This window comes from Gorilla gorilla, chromosome 15 (genome assembly GCF_029281585.2).
Source record: "Gorilla gorilla gorilla isolate KB3781 chromosome 15, NHGRI_mGorGor1-v2.1_pri, whole genome shotgun sequence".
In the NCBI taxonomy this organism is placed as follows: domain Eukaryota; kingdom Metazoa; phylum Chordata; class Mammalia; order Primates; family Hominidae; genus Gorilla; species Gorilla gorilla.
Genome location: NC_073239.2, coordinates 74,557,731 through 74,580,897, shown reverse-complemented (window position 1 = coordinate 74,580,897; position 23,167 = coordinate 74,557,731). Strand labels below are relative to the sequence as shown.

Sequence of the window (23,167 nt, the reverse complement as noted above, 5' to 3'; positions counted from 1 at the left end):
ATGGTGGTGGTTACACAAAACTATATGTGTGGTAAAATGCTGGGTGAAGGGTACATGGGAAGTCTCTGTACAAGTTTTGCAACTTTTATGTGAGTCTAAAATTATTTCAAAATAAAAAGTTTTTTAAAAGTTAGTATTCTTTCACATCACCTGTCATCAGGGAAATACCAATTACAGCAATGAGATACCATTACTTATCTATTAGAATGGCCAAAATCAGAACACTGACAACATCAAATGCTGGAGAGCATGTGGAGCAACAGGAATTCTTAATTATTGTAGTGGAAATGCAAAATGGTATAGCACCTTTGGAAGATAATTTGACAGTTTCTTACAAAGCTAAATATACTCTTACTGTAAAATCCAGTAATCTCACTCCTTGGTGTTCATTCAAAGGAGTTGAAAACTTATGTCTGCAAAAAATCCTGCACATGAATATTTAGAGCAGCTTTCTTCGTAATTGCCCAGACTTAGATGCAATCAAGATATCCTCTGGTAGGTAAATGGATAAATAAACTGTGGTACATGCGGACATTGGAATATTATTGAGTGTTAAATGAGCTATCAGATTATGAAATGACATAGAGGAAACTTAAATGCACTTTACTAAGTGAAAAAAGCCAATGTGAGAAGTCTATATACTGTATGAGTCCAACAATATGACATTCTGGAAAAGGCAAAGTTATTGAGACAGTGAAAAGATGAGTGGTTGTCATAGATTGAAGGGAGGGAGGGATGGATAGGGTGGGAGGCAAAGCACAGAGGATTTTTAGGGAAGTGAAAGTACTCTGTATGATACTCCAATGGTGGATACATGTCGTTATAAATTTGTCAAAAGCCCATAGTTGGAGGTTGCAGTCAGCCAAGATCCCACCACTGCACTCCAGCCTGGGCATGTCAAAAAAACAAAAACAAAAAACCCATAGAAGGTATGACACCAAGAGTGAACCCTAATGTAAACTATGGACTCTGGGTGATAATGCAGTGTTCATGTAGGTTCATCAGTTGTAACCAATGTGCCACTGTGGTGGGGAATGTTGATAATGGGGGAGGCTATGGATGTGTGGGGGCAGGAATTATATGGGAAATATCTGAACCTTCTTAATTTTGCTATGAACCTAAAACTGCTCTAAGAAATACAGCCTATTTTTTAAGAAGTTAGTATTCTTCAGGGATCCTTGAAGGCCTGTCTTTCTTTACCTCCTGTGAGCTCTCCCTGTGACTCCTCATCTACTCTTTTTTTTTTCCTTCATTTTGTTTTTATTATAACATGTTTGCTTAATTTACAGCAAGCATAAAATAAGCTGGGTCCTGTTTTGATCCAGACATTCAAAAATACCATTTCAGAGTCTTCTATAAGAAAGAAACTACAAAATTTAACCCCACAACTTTCCTCTTTGCTAGAACTGCAAACTACTGCTACAGTTTTAAATAGACTTTTTGTTGTTTAAACTATATGTCCAGGAAAATCTAAAAAAAAAAAATTAAACATGCATATAAATGACTGCATAGCAGAACATGAACACTAACTGCAAACAGTAAAGAAATGAAAGTTAGAAATATTATCAAATATACAAAGGTTCTAGAATCAATCCTTTAAACACGTTCCACAAACAGTATTTCAGAACCATTGTTTTGTTCTTTGTAGGCAAAGCCTAGATTACTAAAACCAAAATTGAAAAAAGTAATCCTCTAAAAGGAATCGTTTCTCTGTGATAATTCTTACTTACATCTGTAAGCAAGCAATCCAAGACTTTTTTAAATTTTGGCTTTTTATAAAGATTTGAGATTGGACATGTCAAGTCACTTTTGTCCCCAAAACGATCTTTCAGAGAAATACTAGAAATTATAAATGGTTAAGGATATTACTTCTTCATTTTTAGTCAGGTACTACACTGATAATCAAAAACTCAGAAGATATGACTCTTGCTTAAAACTGACTAATCCTTTTTTCCAAAATTACTTTAAATTTCATGGTACCACAAAATCACCTAGAATGAATGTTGTCTTTCAACTTGCCTCATATTAAATAAACTGAGGCATGAAAAGCAAACCTCCCTCATAATGAGGCAGGCAAATTTTGATACAAATGCACAGGCCAAGTGCTGTAAGCCTCAAAATTTCAGTTCTTTTACACTATGCACGCACACACAAAGCTTGCTTCCAACAGCTGTAAGAAAACTAAGCAACATTATGATCAACAATGCCCCTTGAACTTTATAATAACTATATAAGAACATTATTTTCCCTTTAAAATTATTTTTGCCATTTTAAGGTGAGTTTTTGTGATGTTTTCTATTTTCCAAATCTTCATAGGAACCAGAAAAAAGCAGTGAAGCCTCTATGTTTCAGTCAAAAACTCAGTCTCCCTGAAAATACTATGTAACCCAGTTGGCATAATTCCCTAAGACAGTGGGGTTAACAAAAAAACGAATCCACACTTCATCATAAATAATTATCATGACAAGACACCTTGACAAGACATAAAGGCCCGCCCTGAACCTAAATGTGTCTGAGCAGTCAGTGTTGTACTGTAGCTATGACTTCACTTTTGTGTCATTCTTATTAACAAGCTACATTTCTAGGTTAACGGTTCTACCAAATACAAATATGAAAGTTTATTTTTAATAAAAGAATGTTGCAAATTATGGTCAACCACATCTTTTCACCAAATACTTCAAGCATAAAAAATGAGAATCTTTACAAAAATATACAGAGACACCACAAATTGGTAGCTGCTCATAACATTAAACAAACTGGACTCTTAAGAGTGGCTTCTCAGCAGCATATCATTTTGATTATGATCATTGCCTGGTACAGGGAAAACTAACAAGTGTCTTTTTAATCATCATTGCAACACTGTATTCCTGATAATTTAGGTAAACCAAACTATGAATAAGTGAATGACACACGCCTAAAAATGATCATGGTTTATACTATCAATGGCCATTGAGCATAGGACTAGTCCAAGACCTTGATACAGATTTTGACCTAAACATAGACTGTGATTTTGACTGAGATTTGGATCTAGGTGGTTCTTTTTTTCCCTAATTCCTTTTCATATCTTGAGCTAGACTTTTAATGTGTTTTGGAATCTATTTTTGAGGTGCCTCTAGTTTTGGTGTGAGATGCAGACCTAGAATGTGATTCAGCCTTCATTTCTCTCTTGGGCTGGGACTTGGACCGTGATCTTGAATTGGATTTAGATTTTGAAAAAGATTAATTTCAGTGTTTGAATCTATGATATTTGGAATGGCTTCTGCCATGTGTGGTCTTCCAGTCGGTCTACTCTTTCTAGGACTATACGACCTTCTATAGTTGTAATCAGAAGATCGCCTTCTTGATCTCCTTCTTTTACAACTTTGGCTTCTAGAATGTCTGTATCTGTCATAATCATCATAGCATGAAGAACTGTACACATTCTTCCCTTCCTTGGCTTTCATCTGATTTAGTGTCTTCTGATCCCCCTTGGCAAACTGTATTTTAATCTGCCATCCACAAATCCACTTTCTGTCCAAATTATGTAAGCATCTTCAGCATCACAAACATCCTCAAATTGAATATAAGCAAATCCTCTTGGACGGCGAATGTAGAAATCAAGCGGAACATACACATCAACTATAGGACCATAATGACCAAGTTCACACTGTAAATCTTCATACCTGGTGTCATCGGCCACGTTCCTGAAGAAGAGAGATGTGTTCAGCGATACTGGTAGCAGGACATGGTGGTGGTGTGAGTCTCAGCCTAGAGCACTAACAGTCTCAGCAAACTGTCTGCATCTCTGGCTGCCGATCCTCCACTCCCACTTCTCATCTACAGTCATGCAGATGTAATTTCTCATTCATGTTCCTGAGCTCTGTCCCTGCTTCCTGTGTTCCTGTCTTATGTGCCCATGTATCTAGCAACTATACAGATCTATGTGTGTTGATCTTGAATAAATTGATGCATATATGGTGATAATTTCTGTGACCATTCCATGAGAAAACAGTTTCTTTTCTATTTATGGACACATTTTAATCTTGAAGTTTCTATATGGCACAACTAAATCATCCTTCATCAAAATCAATGTATACCATGACATCACAGTCTTCTCATGTGATTTGTGCACTGAACTCCATATTTTTCTGGAAGATATTGTATGTTCTTCCTTCTGGTTGCACCATGGAAATTCTGTGCCTTAGTCACATTTACATTTATATATTTCTTTAGAAAGGCAATGCTTCAGTCCAACAACTCTCCTGCAGTTTAAGTGGAAAACAGTGTTTATTTCTCCTTTCATTTTTCATAGTTTCCCACTGTGCCTAACAATTGATTTTTTTAAAAAAATTTTTAGTGGAGGTCAAACATTGTTTGAATGTGGGGCAAATGGTTTCCCAGGGAGACAGTAAACCAGTCCTTGTAGCTTTCAGCAACATTTTCAGAACAGCATCTAGACACTAGCCATAGCAGAGTGTGTGCTACAGAACAGGAGACTCAAAACAAAGTCAGAGGAAGCACTGAGAACAAGACAAATCATTTCAAAAGATGAAGAAATGTTCTGCAAGAGTGGTGCCCTTAGCATCCGACCGTGTCTCTGAACAAAAATCACCTGTATCCGATGGTAAATGCTGTTTTCCTGGGCACTTGCCCTTCTCCGTGTGGCTGTTTTTATGCTTCTTGTGCTGTTATCATCACTGTTTATTCTCAGGGGAAATCCATGAGATACAGCTGAAATGACCTGTTGCCTAATTATGATTTTTACTTATACAACTGGCAGTTTTGAAATGAAAATTACTTTAGGGAAATTTTTCAGTCCCTAAAAGAGAAAATTTTTTTAACGTTGCTTTGATTTGACTTATTTACATATCAGGTAGTTTATTTGGAGCCCAAACTCTTATTAATGTGTTTAAGAGGTTTCGTGTCTTTGACTTTGCTAACATTTCAGTAATTTATTTAGCTGCTGTTCTCCAAAAATATATGTAGACAAGGAAATGATATAAAGAAAGAATTCTATATAAGAATGAAGCATTTGAGGAAATAAAGGAATACAAAAGGAACTGAATAAAATGTATGTTTTTCTACATAGGTGAATTGAGATCTTTATCAGCCTAATGGACATTCCAACTGAGCTGAGGTTGAGCCCAATTCTAAAGAATAAAGGGGAAAACAGCAACACTGGGATGAAATTGTCAGTCCTTTTGACTCGGAGACATTGACTAACATTCAATCTTAAAGACTAAAACATTGAAGGCATTAAAAAAAAGGAAGGAATTAAATTTCTCTTTTTTAAAAACACTATCATTCACTTGTTTAAACATCAGGTTTTATAAATTGATAACATTTTTACTTAATGCGGGAACAAGTTAGAATTTTACTGCAAGTGGCTTTATGAATATTTTATTCAAGAATGAGTAGTCAGATAGTTTCTGGTATATTCTTTCTTGGGTTCATCTAAGAGACTGTGATCATCTGATTTTTATGATGAATAATAATAAAACCAGTCAGCCCAAAAGCCCAGCATAGCTATGTGAATTTTTAGCTAAATAATGCTTCTTTTTAAAAATGTGGTTGAATTATTTAAAGTAAGTATAATTCCATAAGCAATTAGCTAACAATGTTTTGTTTAGACCTGGTCCAAGGAATAAATGTCTTTGCTAGACAGCATATTAACCACTAGTGTTTGATACACAGATTAATGCTTGCAACAGGGACTGGTAGGTTAAGCATTCTTCCTCGATCTTTTTTCTCTACTCTAAATATATTTATCAAACCCATTTTTGAGACTACGAAGATAAATGCCAATATGGGCTTTGTCCAAATGATCACAAAATATAAAATACTTGCATCCCAAATAATGAGACTTTATGTTATGTTCATCTTAAAACAAGTTACAGGATCTGAAGTCCTCCATTACTTCCAGTTGACAAGGCTGAAAAAGCAAACACACCATTTAAATGCAAAATGTGAACTTTATATACAAAATCATATGTTGCCTTGCCCTTGGATAGACTTGTGAATTTCATTTATTGGAGTTACTATAGACCAGGAAAGAGAAGAAGTAGGAGCATTTGAGGGCTACAGTGCCACATTGTCTCTTCCCTTTACCCAGGAACTCACATACAGTAAATAAAACCTCAGATTTTCTGTAAAAAAACTTTTCAAAAGGGAAAACTCTACACACCTCTTTAGAAATACCACTCTACTATCAGTCATTACCATTTTGAATTTCTTCTTTAAATTAGCTTTATGTTAACCAAACCATGTGCTGCCACACTTTGATGTTCTTGCCTGAGAACATATTTAGTATGAATATGATTGATTGTACCTCCATTTCCTAATCCACAAGTGAATACTTCATGTTTCTGATATTTTGAATGAGAGAATCTCTGAAGTTCCATCCAGCTCTAATAGTTCTTTTAGCAATTACTGCATGCTATCGAGTTCTGGTTCTTGAACTTTTGGGGGACATAGATTCCTTGTTGAGTGTGCAATTTAAGTTATGGACCATATCTACAGTAATATGCACATACACATAATTTTTTGATATAGTTTTACAGTATTTCAGGACCTCCTGAAGTCCCCAGATGTCCCTGGACCCCAGATAAAGAGCTCCTGTCAGAGCACATACATCTTCCTATTTGCGAGTTGTATAGAAAAAAGACATCGCTGATGCTTTCTATATGACTGAATTTTTTTTTTTTTTTTGCCATTTTACAGATTTATTTCTCAAGAAAAGTATTGTTATGTTTCCTTTTTAAAATATACTTTAAGTTCTGGGGCACATGTGCAAAAGATGCAGGTTTGTTACATAGCTATACACGTGCCATGGCAGTTTGCTGCACCCATCAACCCGTCATTTACATTACGTATTTCTCTAATGCTATCCCTCCCCTAGCCTCCCACACCTCAACAGGTCCCGGTGTGAGATGTTCCCCTCCCTGTGTCCATGTGTTCTCATTGTTAAACTCCCACTTATGAGTGAGAACATGAGGTGTTTGGTTTTCTGTTCTTGTGTTAGTTTGCTGAGAATGATGGTTTCCAGCTTCATCCATGTCCCTGCAAATGACATGAACTCATCCTTTTCTATGGCTGCTTAGTATTCCATGGTGTATATGTGCCACATTTTCTTTATCCAGCCTATCATTGATGGGCATTTGGGTTGGTTGCTATTGTTAACAGTGCTGCAATAAACATATGTGTGTGTGTCTTTATAGTAGAATGATTTATAATCCTTTGGGTATATACCCAGTAATGGGATTGCTAGGTCAAATGGTATTTTGTTTAAGGTGTAAGGAAAGGATCCAGTTTCAGTTTTCTGCATATGGCTAGCCAGTTTTCCCAGCACCATTTATTAAATAGGGAATCCTTTCTCCATTGCTTGTTTTTGTCAGGTTTGTCAAAGACCAGATGGTTGTAGATGTGTGGTGTTATTTCTGAGGGCTCTGTTCTGTTCCATTGGTCTATATGTCTGTTTTGGTACCAGTACCATGCTGTTTGGTTTCTGTAGCCTTGTAGTATAGTTTGAAGTCAGGTAGCATGATGCCTCCAGCTTTGTTCTTTTTGCTTAGGATTGTCTTGGCTACGTGGGCTCTTTTTTGATTCCATATGAAAGATAAAGTAGTTTTTTCCAATTCTTTCAAGAAGGTCAATGGTAGCTTGATAGGGATAGCATTGAATTTATAAATTACTTGGGGCAGTATGGCCATTTTTATGATATTGATTCTTCCTATCCATGTGCATGGAATGTTTTTCCATCTGTTTGTGTCCTCTCTTATTTCCTTGAGCAGTGTTTTGTAGTTTTCCTTGAAGAGGTCCTTCACATCCCTTGTAAGTGATATTCCTATGTATTTTATTCTCTTTGTAGCAACTGTGAATGGGAGTTCACTCATGACTTGGCTCTCTGTCTGTTCTTGGTGTATAGGAATGCTTGTGATTTTTGCACATTGATTTTGTATCCTGAGACTTTGCTGAAGTTGCTTATCAGCTTAAGGAGATTTTGGGCTGAGATGATGGGGTTTTCTAAATATACAATTGCGTCATCTGCAAACAGAGACAATTTGACTTCCTCTTTTTCTATTTGAATACCATTTATTTCTTTCTCTTGCCTGATTGCCCTGGCCCGAACTTCCAATACTATGTTGAATAGGAGTGGTGAGAGAGGGCAACCTTGTCTTGTGCCGGTTTTCAAAGGGAATGCTTCCAGCTTTTGCCCATTCAGTATGATATTGGCTGTGGGTTTGTCATAAATAGGTCTTATTATTTTGAGATATGTTCCATCAATACGTAGTTTATTGAGAGTTTTTAGCATGAAAGGGTGTTGAATTTTGTTGAAGGCCTTTTCTGCATCTACTGAGATAATCATGTCGTATTTGTCATTGGTTCTGTTTATGTGCTGGATTACGTTTATTGACTTGCATATGTTGAACCAATCTTGCATCCCAGGGATGAAGCCGACTTGAACATGGTGGATAAACTTTTTGATGTGCTGCTGGATTTGGTTTGCCAGTATTTTATTGAGGATTTTCACATCAATGTTCATCAGGAATATTGGCCTGAAATTTTCCTTTTTTGTTGTGTCTCCCCCAGGTTTTTGTATCAGGATGACGCTGGCCTCATAAAATGAGTTAGGGAGGATTCCTTCTTTTTCTGTTGTTTGGAATAGTTTCAGAAGGAATGGTACCAGCTCCTCTTTGTACCTCTGGTAGAATTCAGCTGTGAATCCGCCTGGTCCTGGACTTTTTTTTGGTTGGTAAGCTATTAATTACTGCCTCAATTTCAGAACTTGTTATTGGTCTACTCAGGGATTCAACTTCTTCCTGGTTTACTCTTGAGAGGGTGTATGTGTCCAGGAATTTATCCACTTCTTCTAGATTTTCTAGTTTATTTGTGTAGAGGTGTTTATAGTATTCTCTGATGGTAGTTTGTATTTCTGTGGGATCAGTGGTGATATCCCCTTTATCATTTTTTATTCTGTCTATTTGATTCTCCTCTCTTTTCTTCTTTATTAGTCTGGATAGTGTCCATCAGTTTTGTTGATCATTTCAAAAAACCAGCTCCTGGATTCATTGATTTTTTGAAGGGATTTTTGTGTCTCTATCTCCTTCAGTTCTGCTCTAATCTTAGTTATTTCTTGTCTTCTGCTAGCTTTTGCAATTGTTTACTCATGCTTCTCTAGTTCTTTTAATTGTTATGTTAGGCTGTCCAATTTAGATCTTTCCTGCTTTCTCTTGTGGGCATTTAGTGCTATAAATTTCCCCCCCACACAGCTTTATGTGTGTCCCAGAGATTCTGGTACATTGTAACTTGTTCTCACTGGTTTGAAAGAACATCTTTGTTTCTGCCTTAAGTTTGTTATTTACCCAGTAGTCATTCATGGCAGGTTGTTCAGTTTCCATGTAGTTGTGTGGTTTTGAGTGAGTTTCTTAATCCTGAGTTCTAATTTGATTGCACTGTGGTCTGAGAGACTGTTATGATTTCCATTCTTTTGCATTTGCTGACGAGTGTTTTCCAATTATGTGGTCAATTTTAGAATAAGTGCAATGTGGTGCTGAGAAGAATGTGTATCCTGTTAATTTGGGGTGGAGAGTTCTCTAGATGTCAGTTAGGTCCGCTTGGTCCGGAGCTGAGTTCAAGTCCTGGATATCCTTGTTAATTTTGTCTCGTTGATCTGTCTAATGTTGATAGTGGGGTGTTGAAGTCTTTCACTATTATTGTGTGGGAGTCTAAGTCTCTTTTTAGGTCTGTAAGAACTTGCTTTACAAATCTGGGTGCTTCTGTATTGGGCACATATATATTTAGGATATTTAGCTCTTCTTGTTGCATTGATCCCTTTACCATTATGTAATGCCCTTCTTTGTCTTTTTTGATCTTTGTTGGTTTAAAATCTGGGTTTTTTCAGAGAATAGGATTGCAACCCCTGCTTTTTTTGCTTTCCATTTGCTTGTTAAATATTCTTCCATACCTTATTTTTGAGCCTATGTGTGATTTGCAAGTGAGATGGGCCTCCTGAATACAGCACACTGATGGGTCTTGACTCTTTATCCAATTTGCCAGTCTGTGTCTTTTAATTGGGGCATTCAGTCTATTCACATTTAAGGTTAATATTGTTATGTGTGAAGTTGATCCTGTCATATGATGCTAGCTAGTTATTTTGCCTGTTAGTTGATGCAGTTTCTTCATAATGTCAATAGTCTTTACAATTTGGTGGGGGTTTTCTTATTTTTTTATATATTTTTATTTTTTTTATTATTATACTTTAAGTTTTAGGGTACATGTGCACAATGTGCAGGTTAGTTACATATGTATACATGTGCCATGCTGGTGCACTGCACCCACTAACTCGTCATCTAGCATTAGGTATATCTCCCAATTTTATCCCTCCCCCCTCCCCCCACCCCATAACAGTCCCCAGAGTGTGATGTTCCCCTTCCTGTGTCCATGTGTTCTCATTGTTCAGTTCCCACGTATGAGTGAGAATATGCGGTGTTTGGTTTTTTGTTCTTGCGATAGTTTACTGAGAATGATAATTTCCAATTTCATCCATGTCCCTACAAAGGACATGAACTCATCATTTTTTATGGCTGCATAGCATTCCATGGTGTATATGTGCCACATTTTCTTAATCCAGTCTATCATTGTTGGACATTTGTGTTGATTCCAGGTCTTTGCTATTGTGAATAGTGCCGCAATAAACATACGTACGTGTGCATGTGTCTTTATAGCAGCATGATTTATAGTCCTTTGGGTATATACCCAGTAATGGGATGGCTGGGCCAAATGGTATTTCTAGTTCTAGATCTCTGAGGAATCGCCACACTGACTTTCACAATGGTTGAACTAGTTTACAGTCCCACCAACAGTGTAAAAGTCTTCCTATTTCTCCACATCCTCTCCAGCACCTGTTGTTTCCTGACTTTTTAATGATTGCCATTCTAACTGGTGTGAGATGATATCTCATTGCGGTTTTGATTTGCATTTCTCTGATGGCCAGTGATGGTGAGCATTTTTTCATGTGTTTTTTGTCTGCATAAATGTCTTCTTTTGAGAAGTGTCTGTTCATGTCCTTCACCCACTTTTTGATGGGGTTGTTTGTTTTTTTCTTGTAAATTTGTTTGAGTTCATTGTAGATTCTGGATATTAGCCCTTTGTCAGATGAGTAGGTTGCAAAAATTTTCTCCCATTCTGTAGGTTGCCTGTTCACTCTGATGGTAGTTTCTTTTGCTGTGCAGAAGCTCTTTAGTTTAATTAGATCCCATTTGTCAATTTTGGCTTTTGTTGCCATTGCTTTTGGTGTTTTAGACATGAAGTCCTTGCCCATGCCTGTGTCCTGAATGGTAATGCCTAGGTTTCCTTCTAGGGTTTTTATGGTTTTAGGTCTAACATTTAAGTCTTTAATCCATCTTGAATTGATTTTTGTATAAGGTGTAAGGAAGGGATCCAGTTTCAGCTTTTTACATATGGCTAGCCAGTTTTCCCAGCACCATTTATTAAATAGGGAATCCTTTCCCCATTGCTTGTTTTTCTCAGGTTTGTCAAAGATCAGATAGTTGTAGATATGTGGCATTAATTCTGAGGGCTCTGTTCTGTTCCATTGATCTATATCTCTGTTTTGGTACCAGTACCATGCTGTTTTGGTTACTGTAGCCTTGTAGTATAGTTTGAAGTCAGGTAGCGTGATGCCTCCAGCTTTGTTCTTTTGGCTTACGATTGCCTTGGCGATGCGGGCTCTTTTTTGGTTCCATATGAACTTTAAAGTAGTTTTTTCCAATTCTGTGAAGAAAGTCATTGGTAACTAGGTGGGGATGGCATTGAATCTATAAATTACCTTGGGCAGCATGGCCATTTTCACAATATTGATTCTTCCTACCCATGAGCATGGAATGTTCTTCCATTTGTTTGTATCCTCTTTTATTTCATTGAGCAGTGGTTTGTAGTTCTCCTTGAAGAGGTCCTTCACGTCCCTTGTAAGGTGGATTTGTAGGTATTTTATTCTCTTTGAAGCAATTGTGAATGGGAGTTCACTCATGATTTGGCTCTCTGTGTGTCTGTTATTGGTGTATAAGAACGCTTGTGATTTTTGTACATTGATTTTGTATCCTGAGACTTTGCTGAAGTTGCTTATCAGCTTAAGGAGATTTTGGGCTGAGACAGTGGGGTTTTCTAGATATACAATCATGTCATCTGCAAACAGGGACAATTTGACTTCCTCTTTTCCTAATTGAATACCCTTTATTTCCTTCTCCTGCCTAATTGCCCTGGCCAGAACTTCCAATACTATGTTGAATAGGAGTGGTGAGAGAGGGCATCCCTGTCTTGCCTTTGACAAAATTCAACAACCCTTCATACTAAAAACTCTCAATAAATTAGGTATTGATGGGATGTATCTCAAAATAATAAGAGCTATCTATGACAAACCCACAGCCAATATCATAGTGAATGGGCAAAAACTGGAAGCATTCCCTTTGAAAACTGGCACAATTTGGTGTTTTTTTCCAGTGGCTGGTACCGGTTGTTCCTTTCCATGTTTAGTGCTTCCTTCAGGAGCTCTTGTAAGGCAGGCCTGGTGGTGACAGAATCTCTCAGCATTTGCTTGTCTGTAAAGGATTTTATTTCTCTTTTGCTTATGAAGCTTAGTTTGTTGGCTGGGTATGAAGTTCTGGGTTGAAAATTCTTCCCTTTAAGAATATTGAATATTGGCCCCCACCCCCTTCTGGCTTGTAGTGTTTCTGCCGAGAGATTCATTGTTAGTCTGATGGGCTTCCCTTTGTGTGTAACCCAACCTTTCTCTCTGGCTGCCCTTAACATTTTTTCCTTCATTTCAACCTTGGTGAATCTGACAATTATGTCTTGGGGTTGCTCTTCTCAAGGAGTATCTTTATGGTGTTCTCTGTATTTCCTGAATTGGAATGTTGGCCTGTCTTGCTAGGTTGGGGAAGTTCTCCTGGATAATATCCTGAAGAGTGTTTTCCAACTAGGTTCCATTCTCCCCGTAACTTTCAGGTACACCAATCAAACATAGATTTGGTCTTTTCACATAGTCCCATATTTCTTGGAGGCTTTTTTCATTTCTTTTCATTCTTTTTTCACTAATCTTGTCTTCTTGCTTTATTTCATTGAGTTGATCTTTAATCTCTGATATCTGTTCTTCTGCTTGATCGATTTGGCTGTTGATACTTTATATGCTTCATGAAATTCTCGTGCTGTGTTTTTCAGCTTCATCAGGTTATATGTGTTCTTCTCTGAACTGGTTGTTCTACTTAGCAATTTGCCTAACCTTTTTTCAAGGTTCTTAGCTTCCTTGCATTGGGTTAGAACATGCTCCTTTAGCTCAGAGGAGTTTTATTATTACCCACCTTCTCAAGCCTGCTTCTGTCCGTTTGTCAAACTCATTCTATGTCCAGTTTTGTTCCCTTGCTGGTGAGGAGTTGTGATCCTTTGGAGAAGAGGCATTCTGGTTTTTGGAATTTTTAGCCTTTTTGTGCTGGTTTCTCCCCATCTTCATGTATTTATGTACCTTTGGTCTCTGATGTTGGTGACCTTGGCATGGGGTCTCCTGGTGGACGTCCTTTTGTTGATGTTGATGCTATTGCTTTCTTTTTGTTAGTTTTCCTTCTAACAGCCAGGCCCCTCTGCTGCAGGTCTGCTGGAGTTTGTTGGAGGTCCACTCCGGACCTTTTTTGCCTGGGTATCACCAGCAGAGGCTGCAGAACAGAAAAGATTGCTGCCTGTTCCTTTCTCTAGAAACTTTTTCCCAGAGGGGCACCCGCCAGATGCCAGCCAGAGCGCTCCTGTAGGAGGTGTCTGTCAGCCCCCACTTGGAGGTGTCTTCCAGTCAGGATAAATGGGGTCAGGGACTCACTTGAGGAGGGAGTCTGACCCTTAGCAGAGCTCAAATGCTGTGCTGGGAGATCCACTGCTCTCTTAAGAGCCATTAGGTAGGGACGTTTAAGTCTGCTGAAGCTGAACCCACAGTTGCCCCTTTCCCTAGGTTCTCTGTCCCAGGGAGATGGGGGTTTTATCTATAAGTCCCTGACTGGAGCTGCCACCTTTTTCTCAGTGATGCCCTGCCCAGAGAGGAGGAATCTAGAGAGGCAGTGTGGCCCCAGCAGCCTTGCTGAGCTGCGGTGGGCTCCACCCAGTTCGAACTTCCCAGCATCTTTGTTTACACTGTGAGGGTAAAACCACCTACTCAGGCCTCAGCAATGGTGGACGCCCCTCACCCCACCAAGCTCAAGCATCCCAGGTCCACCTCAGACTGCTGTGCTGGCAGCAAGAATTTCAAGCCAGTGGATCTTAGCTTGCTGGGTTCTGTGCGGGTGGGACCTGCCAAGGCAGACCACTTGGCTCCCTGGCTTCAAGCCCCCTTTCCAGGGGAGTGAGTGGTTCTGGCTCGCTGGCATTGCAGGTGCCCCTGGGGTATGTATAAAAAACTCCTGCAGCTAACTTGGTGTCTGCCCAAGTGACCACCCAGTTTTGTACTTGAAATCCAGGGCCCTGGTGGTGTAGGTACTGGAGGGAATCTCCTTGTCTGTGGGTTGTGAAGACCATGGGAAAAGCGCAGTATCTGGGCCAGAGTACACAGTTCCTCACAGTACAGTTCCTCCTGGCTTCCCTTGGGTAGGGGAGGGAACTCCCCCGACCCCTTCTGCTTCCTGGGTGAGGCAACACCCCACCCTGCTTCTGCTTACCCTCTGTGGGCTGCACCCACTGTCTAACCAGTCCCAGGGAGATGAACCAGGTACCTCAGTTGGAAATGCTGAAATCACCCGCCTTCTGCGTCAATCTTGCTGGGAGCTGCATACCAGTGCTATTCCTATTTGGCCATCTTGCCAGTAAGCTGCCACGATGACTGGATTCTTTATGCCAAATATACATAAAAGGTCTTTTCACATTTTATTTTAAAATCTTGGTCATGTGATCAATTTGTTTTACTCATATACTAATAATACATCCTAAATGTCAGATAGAAACACTTAGGGCTAGTTATAAGACGTTCTCTTGGATCCCACTTGATATGATTTTATTACTGAAATGTAAAAAGAAAACAACTCTCATCATAAGACACCATCGTTACTTAACCCAAGAACAAACTGACTCTACTAGATTTAGATGGCATCTTTAAAGTCCCTTCTGTTGCCTACATATCAGGTCAGAGTTTATTTTCTTCTTTGAATGACAGAAGCAATTAATTTTTGAAAAACAAAACTAAAAACTAAACTATCACGACCTGTAAATGGCATTCAGTAAGTCCCAGGTTCCCTATTAATTGCTTGGCTAACTCCTCCTCTGGGTTCCTGCTTAGATATCACTTCCCTAGGAAAGCTTGCTTGAGCCCCCATCCTGGTTAAATGCCTCTGCCATGACTCATACAGACCCACTCTGCCCCTCCTAGCACACTGCTTATCCATACTATTGCAATTGCCACCTTTCTGGTCTGTATTTCCCTAAAGTCTTTAAACCCTGTGAGGTGAGGGTCAGCATTATTCACAGCTATTTTATGAGCACCTAAGATAGTGCCTAGCACATGCAAGGTATTGAGTGAATGTTTATTGGGTAAGTGAATAAACAAATGCATATAATGTATATAAAGGTATCTCTGATTAGGAAGCTCTGTCATTATTTTTTCTTTTTAAGAATAACTACAGTTAGGCCAGGCGTGGTGGCTCATGCTTGTAATCCCAGCACTTTGGGAGGCTGAGGCAGGTGGATCACGAGGTCAGGAGATCGAGACCATCCTGGCTAACATGGTGAAACTCCATCTCTACTAAAAATATAAAAAGTTAGCCGAGTGTGGTGGTGGGTGCCTGTAGTCCCAGCTACTTGGGAGGCTGAGGCAGGAGAATGGCATGAACCCGGGAGGTGGAGGTTGCAGTGAGCCGAGATCACACCACTGCACTCCAGCCTGGGTGACAGAGCGAGACTCTGTCTCAAAAAAAAAAAAAAAAAAAATAGAAGAATAAGTACAGTTAAGCTGAGCTCAAATTCCCAATATGGGGTTTCCCTATGAATGGGAAGGAGTCTAATCTATAAGTCATCATCCGAAAGCTAAGGCTCAAGTTATCTGACTTAAAACATTCACGCTGTTTTTGCAAAACAGAAAACCACATTTTCATAATGTATAATGCCGTGTCTGTGGCTCTGATTGAGAGGAAGGGGGACTTGAGAAAGGGGATGGGGCGAGGAAGAAGAGGGGCTAAGGTTTAGTCAGCTATAGCCAGGAGAAGAGTGGAGGAGGCTGACCCACAGTGTCAAGGGATGAACAAAGGGGAACTTAGTCCTTATTTAAGATGAAGGTGGGGATGTGGCTGAGAGGTAAGGGACCCCTCAAACTATATGGACAAGGAGAGGCAGGGAAGCACGGATGCTCCAAAGCAACAAGTAAAGGGAATAGACAGAAAAAGAGTGGAATTCAAAGTAAACAGGCAGTGATGGAGACAGTAGACAGTAAAGAGGTGGAGCCTGGAGAAAATCTCAAATGCGCTGGGAAGACCCAACCAGCCCACCCAATTCATACACTTCCCTAGAAGGCTGGTCTTCAGGAGATATTTAACTTTGTCAATCTCTTTGGGGAATTCTCAGTGTTTTTCACTGAGGGGGCAAGAATCCTCTTGTGCTTTTTACTAGGGGAGCATGTACATCACAAAGTTCAAACATTCACAACTTTGATTGTAACCCAAGGGGGCAGTTAATCATCACAATTTAATATATAAACCTTGTAGCACATTTGACATCAAACTAGCCAATGCACAAGGGTCAATTTCCCCTTCATAATTCTAGAAAATTATACCCTTACTACCACACTAAGATGGTATATGTTATGAGAATTCTGTTGGTTGATATTCTCTAAGTGGATCAAGAAAAATACTATTAAAATAAGAGAATAGGTATGAAGTTTCAAGTTTGAGAAGCTGAAAAAGTTCTGGAGATGGATGTTGGTAATGGTTGAACAACCATATGAATTTACTTAATTCAACTGGGCTTTACACTTAAAAGAGTTAAAATGATAAATTTTATGTTATGTACAGTTTGCCACTATAAAAACATAAGAGAATAGCAGTAAGAGCTTGATATAAAGAAATGGTAGTTATTTTCCAATTTTAAATGTAGAAAATCAAGAGACACATGATAAAAGAAATATCTAGGGTCAGGTGCTCAGTTAGTAGTAGTTAAACCAGCTACTGAGCCCTAGGAATCCTAATATTTGGTATAAGGTTCTGTTCAGGCAAAGCTCCAGATCTAACCCTCTATCCCATCTATATGCACAGCTGAGGTTCTAAAAGCCTCATAATATTGTTTTGTAATGAGGATCAATTTCACATTGTGTGCCATGGATTTTAAAAACTATATCCTTTGGCAAAAGCCAGTACATAAGTTTAATTTATCACATAACCTACTGAAATTTCTCTTAAAAATATACTCCTTAAAGCAGTAGTTGAAAATGAAGATTATGAGCAGTATTTTTTTTCAAAGAACATGTCAGAAAAGCTCCAAATCTAACCCTCTATCCCATCTATATGCAGAACTGAGGTTCTAAAAACCTCATAATATTGTTTTGTAAAGATGATCAATTTTACATTGTGTGCCATGGATTTTTAAAACTATGTCCTTTGGTAAAAGCCAGTACATAAGTTTAATTGATCACATAACCTATTGAAATTTCTCTTGGAAAATACACTCCTTAAAGCAGCAGTTAACAATGAAGAAATGAAGTGAGCAGTTAAAAAAAAAAAAAGAAAGGAAAATGTTTGTTTCTTGTTCTTTCAGGGATTCTCACTTAGATCTTTTGCTCCAGGGAAGGTTCCAAATGCATTGATATTTCCTGGAAATGTCTTGCCCTGTGCCTAGGAATAATTCTGAGAAACCCTTTCTTAGTGAAATGTTCTCAATTGTCATGGCGATGCTTAGGAAAGACACATTTTAAAGGAGGTGAGAGTGAAGAATCATATTGGTTTCACAAAGTTTAGGATTTTAACTTGTACTTAGCTGGAAAGACAGCCCTACCTGGTATTAAGTCACAAGGTCCTCATAAAATTTTAAAAGTTTAGACTGAAATTTTCATAGAATTTCTTGTCCTACTTTCTTATTTGATGGATGAGAACACTCAAATCTCAAAAGCTTCATGAAATTTTCATAGAATTTCTGGTCCCACCCTCTTATTTTATGGACAAGAACACTCAAATCTAAAAAGTTTAAGTGACATCCCAAGGTCACCCAGCTTTCTCCCTACATGTTGTCTTACAAACCCCTCATATGCACTTGTTTAGAGCAGGAACAAAGCTCTCTTCATGGCTGATCTACCACCCAGAAGTCATTATGGGGAGCTGTCTAGTTTGAAATCCCATACCCACCACTCCCTGTTGCCCCATCAGAGAGAGATCTAGAGCTCATCTGCCATTTCCCTCTACTGTGACAGCTGGGCCCTTCATTAAAAACAGTTGCCTGAGGGAGAATGGTCACATGCACACACACCTCCTTTTAAGTCTTTTTACTTCCAATTCTTTTTCAACTTGTTCTTAGTTATTATTCTGTCATTTGTTCATCCTTTTTGTCTGTTTCTTATTCTTTGGGAAATAACAACTTTACTCATGAAACCTCACCATGTATCAGCTTAAAGAAATATTTGTCATTGTTGATAACGAAAGATTGATGCTAATGGGTTACCTGTACCGAAGAAGTCTGTTCTAGGATTTAAGGGAAATTAAACAGAATAAATATCCAGGGCACCAACACTGAGAGTTTTTGGAAATATACAGAAATTTCCCTGAAGATCCCCTCCAGTAATTACCAACAACTTTTTCTTCCTCCTCAAATTAAATCTGCTTTTCCTCAATCACTAACTCTCAAAATAAATATGAAACCATTTTTATTCAATATTTTCTTGTTTTACTTAATGACTGATTTTATTTTATGTGTTTCCCCACTGCAAATGTACAGTATGTTAGCAATAATGGGATGTTAGTACCAATCTGCAGCCAAACCACAGTTTATAACTTTGTTTATGTGGGGAAATGCATTTAGATCTGGAAAAACTCCAGTTTATAAGTCAGAAACTGCCTATGGTATATGCCCTGAGTTTAAATAAAATTCAGTCAGTAAATATTTTTTGAGAGCCTTCTAGGTGAAAAGGCACCAGTCCAGGGGTTATAATGTTCTGCAAATAAAATACATAATAACACAAACATACATTACATCATCTACTCCTTACAACAACTTTACTAGGTAGATGTTACTTTCCTCCTTGCCAATAAAGAAACTGAGGCTTGGAGAGGAAAGATAACTTGCTCAAGAGCACAATCCTAGTGGGAGGCAGAGCTGTCTTTCTCTTCCAGGTCACCTGACTCCCAAGTCTGGGCTCTTTCAGCTGTGCTGTGGTGCAATAATTATGCTCCAATGAGACTATGCAGGAAGTCAAGCTGTATTTTCAAAAGTCTTTGGAAGCTATGTATCAGAAGCTTCTGGGAAAAATAGAAATTTGTGCTGAATCTCAGGTAGAAAAATGTTTGCTCGGACTATTGCTGCCTTAGAAATACCTCTTAGAGAATGCTATCCCAAGTTACCAAGAAACTGAAAAGCCTACCGTTGGAACAACTGAGACTCCAGGAGGATAGGGTGACTGACGTTTTTGACTGTGAGTGACCCATTGTTGCGAGGGGACAGGGGACATAGGAGCACAGACTGCCATCTCCTCAGGGGAGTGTATGACAGGCTCTCCTTTTGCCATCAGTAAGACTTCTCCTTTATCAATAACAAATCTCAGATATTTCACTTTGATCTAAACCCCTGATGGAGTCAGACACACAATAAATTATATAAATGCTCTAGTAAGATTTGCTTAAAAGCCTTGAGAGCTAAATCTATTCCATGCACCTGCTAATCAGACCAACTCAGCATGTTTATTAATGGTCTCCATCCAGAAGGAGGAAACTCAGACAGCTTCCCAAGATAGTAAGCAGTTGTTCTCAACTCTCCCATAAGACAGAGAAGCAGGGACTCCAAAACAACCCAGCTCCTGCTGCCCAGATCTTAAATATGATAGCTCCTTAGAGTTAATGGCGTGCAGTGTTCATGAAAGATCTAAAAGTTACCATCAGTACAGTCTCTATCCCATGCTCACGTCTCAAAGATGCAAATGTGAGGCAGCTCTTGATGCATCTGGAGTTTATTGACTTTCCTGCTAATTACCCAATTTCTCAAGTATTTGTTGAATATTTAGTGTGTGCCCAACATTCTTTCATGGAGGCATAAGAGATTCAAAATTGGTCCTTGTCCTTAATTATGGTATTGCTACTCTTGTTCATTTATTCATTTAGTCACTTAAATATTTCTTGAGCATGCGTAGTTGGAGATGATAAGACATATGCACATTAAAGTTACTGAACACAGTAGAGCATAATTAGATGTTATCTTTAGTTTCTCCCCAAGGGTCAGTGAGCTCAACAAATGCTTATGAAAAGCTACTAAGTGCCAATACTGGAGATACAGAAATAGCTAAGACAGAGCCCTGACTATTAAGAAGCTCACAGCCAGGAAGAAAAATAAATAAACCAGAAATTACAGTAGAATATGGTGTGGTTAGGTTAAGTGCAGTGTGCACAGAGGAGGGAAAATGGTCAAGGAATGCTGCTATAGGTAAGTGACACTTGAACTGAGACTTGAAGCTTGAATATGAATTCATAGAATGTTGGCCCAACTGCTGGGTGGGGAGAAGTGGTCATCAACCAGGCTAGAGAAAAAGGCAGGCATGAGACTTGAGACTTGCTTGTAATAGCCTGGGAAGTTACAGCTCACTCCTCTCTGACTGCCCCACTAATGCCAGCTCCTTCCCCAAACTTTTTTTTTTAGAGACGGGATCTCACTCTGTTGTCCAGGCTGGAGGGCAGTGGCACAATCATAGCTTACTGCAGCCTCCAACTCCTGGCTCAAGTGATCTTCCTGCCTCAGTCTCCAAAGTTGCTGGGGTTATAGGTGTGAACCACTGCATCTGGCCTCAAACTTTGATCTCTGCCTCCTCTACTCAGTGGTAGTAACTCAGACTCCAGCTTTCTGCACCACAGTGAGGACATTGTCACTGTGTCACCTGAGATATTGTCTCAAGGAAAAGCTGGAGATTATGAGGCTGACCTTGTAAGATCTTAGGGACTGCACTGTTGCACTGCACAGTGACCATCATCTGAGCTCAGTTGCCTCATATGCTTTGTCCAGTTTTATTTTGTTTACAGTGGGAGGGAGGCCAAGTTACTTCATCTAGCTGGAACTCTCCCATGTATCTTGACTAACTTCACTCGACTTTGATGTTATCTACCTTTCAGTTTCTCAAACCCCTGCCTCCATTCCTCTTCCTTCCACCTCCTTCACCTCTTCTCTACTGAAACTACTTTCATTAATCACCTGGGAGGTCCTTATTGCCATAGCCAACGGGCATTTCTTTCACTTTCAATCTCCTTGTCTTGTTGGCAGTCGTAGAAGTGATTAAATGGTAACTCTTTTTTTTTTTTTTTAACTCTTCTCTTAGATTCTGTCAGCTCTATGACTCTGCTTTTGCCTTTGACGACTGTACCATGTCATTTGCTGGCCTCAACTTCTTCCACCCCTTGATAACAGCATTTCCCAGGACTGTTCCCCGGGGTGTTCATCCTGGACCTGCTGGGCATCTTCTCTATACTCACAGCTTTAGAGAGTTTATTTCTTACCCTGCCTTCCATTGTCTCTTACATGGGAATACACCCAACTTCGTATGACCAATCCTGTCTTCTTCACCCATACCCTTGTTAGATTTATCCAGCTGCCTAGCAGGGATTTGTACCTTGATATCCCCTCTCAAAACAGATCTGGCTTCTGTCTCCTTTTAAACTTTATATCCTTCTCTCCTTTATCTACTGCACTCTATCTACACTACACCAACCTGCATTTAGTTCCTATAACACACCAAACTCTCCCCACCACAGGGTCTTTGCATGTGCAGTTCCTGCTTCCTGAATCTCCCATTCCTCTGTTTGTGCCTCAGCCTTTAAGTCCCAGTTTGCCCATAATCTCCTCAGAGAAGCATCCCTGCACAACCTTATGTAACTAGACACCACTCTGCTATTCCCAATCACTACCCACTCTTGCGTTCTTCACAGAACTTAGAATTTGTCATTATTGGCTGATGTATTTGCTTACACATGCTCTATCCATATGTTTATGTGTTTGTTCACTTACTTTAAGCTTCCAAGGACTGAAACCATGTCTGTTTTATCAATTCGGGTCTGCATGGTACCTATCACAGTTCCTGGTACATAGGAGATACTCAGTAAATACATTCAGTAAATATTTGTCAGATGCATGAGTGAGATCATCACCAGACTCACTCCCTTTCTTCTCTGCAGGAGGATCTTCCACCCCAGGTTTTCTGTGCCAGGCATTGATGTTGGAGACACAAGCACATAAAGCATGGTCTTCCATGCTTCTACAATATTTCATTGATATATTAATAAGGAAAAATAAAATCGTGAGAAAAAGTGAATCCTGAGCTGAGAGAAACCGATGGGTTAGATTCTGTGGTTATAGAGTTTTTAAAGTTGAAAAACCGAAGTTTGTCTTACAGCCCAAATTGAACCTCATTAAGGCTCAGCTTCACCATTATTGAGTCCAGATGGTACAGTTGCCTTCACAGACCCCACGCAGTCATCAGGCTGTTTTCCTGCTGGTCTTGACCAGTTTCCCAAGAAGTGGTTGCCCTATAAGTGTTGTTCTTACTTCCGGGCTCTTCCAGTTTCTCACACCCTCCAGGCTCAGGGTCCAGCAGATTCTCACTTTTATTAATCCCAGGATTTGTCATTATATTAGCACATTTCATATTGGGTTATAATTTACCTGTTTTTCAGTCTCTTTTCCCTAATACAGTGTTAACTGAGGCAGAAACTTAGTCTTCACCCTCTTTGTAGTCCATAAGGTCTAGTTCAATGTCTGGAACATAGAGACTCCTCAATAAATCCTTATGAATGAATGAATAAGAGTTGCCAAAACTCCTCTAGCCAAAACGAATAGTGACAAGGAAAATTATCCTCTGGGCTATAGATGTGTGGGTCAAAGTTTCCCTAGAGTTTTTCTCTGATATTGGATAACTTCTATCCTCACATAGCAGCTCCTCTCTGTAGTCCTGGAGGCTGGGAGCATGTGGCAGCCAGTCTCCTGGAGGCTAGGAACA

At 39.2% G+C, this 23,167-nt stretch overlaps 1 protein-coding gene and 1 pseudogene across 1 annotated transcript in view; one reads left to right on the top strand and one right to left on the bottom strand.

The window, feature by feature from the left end:
- SLC35F4 (solute carrier family 35 member F4) overlaps positions 1-23,167 on the top strand; it is a 300,387-nt gene that overhangs the window by 232,791 nt on the left and 44,429 nt on the right. The window lies entirely within an intron of this gene.
- On the bottom strand, positions 2,940-19,622 carry LOC109029516 (serine/arginine-rich splicing factor 10-like; annotated as a pseudogene).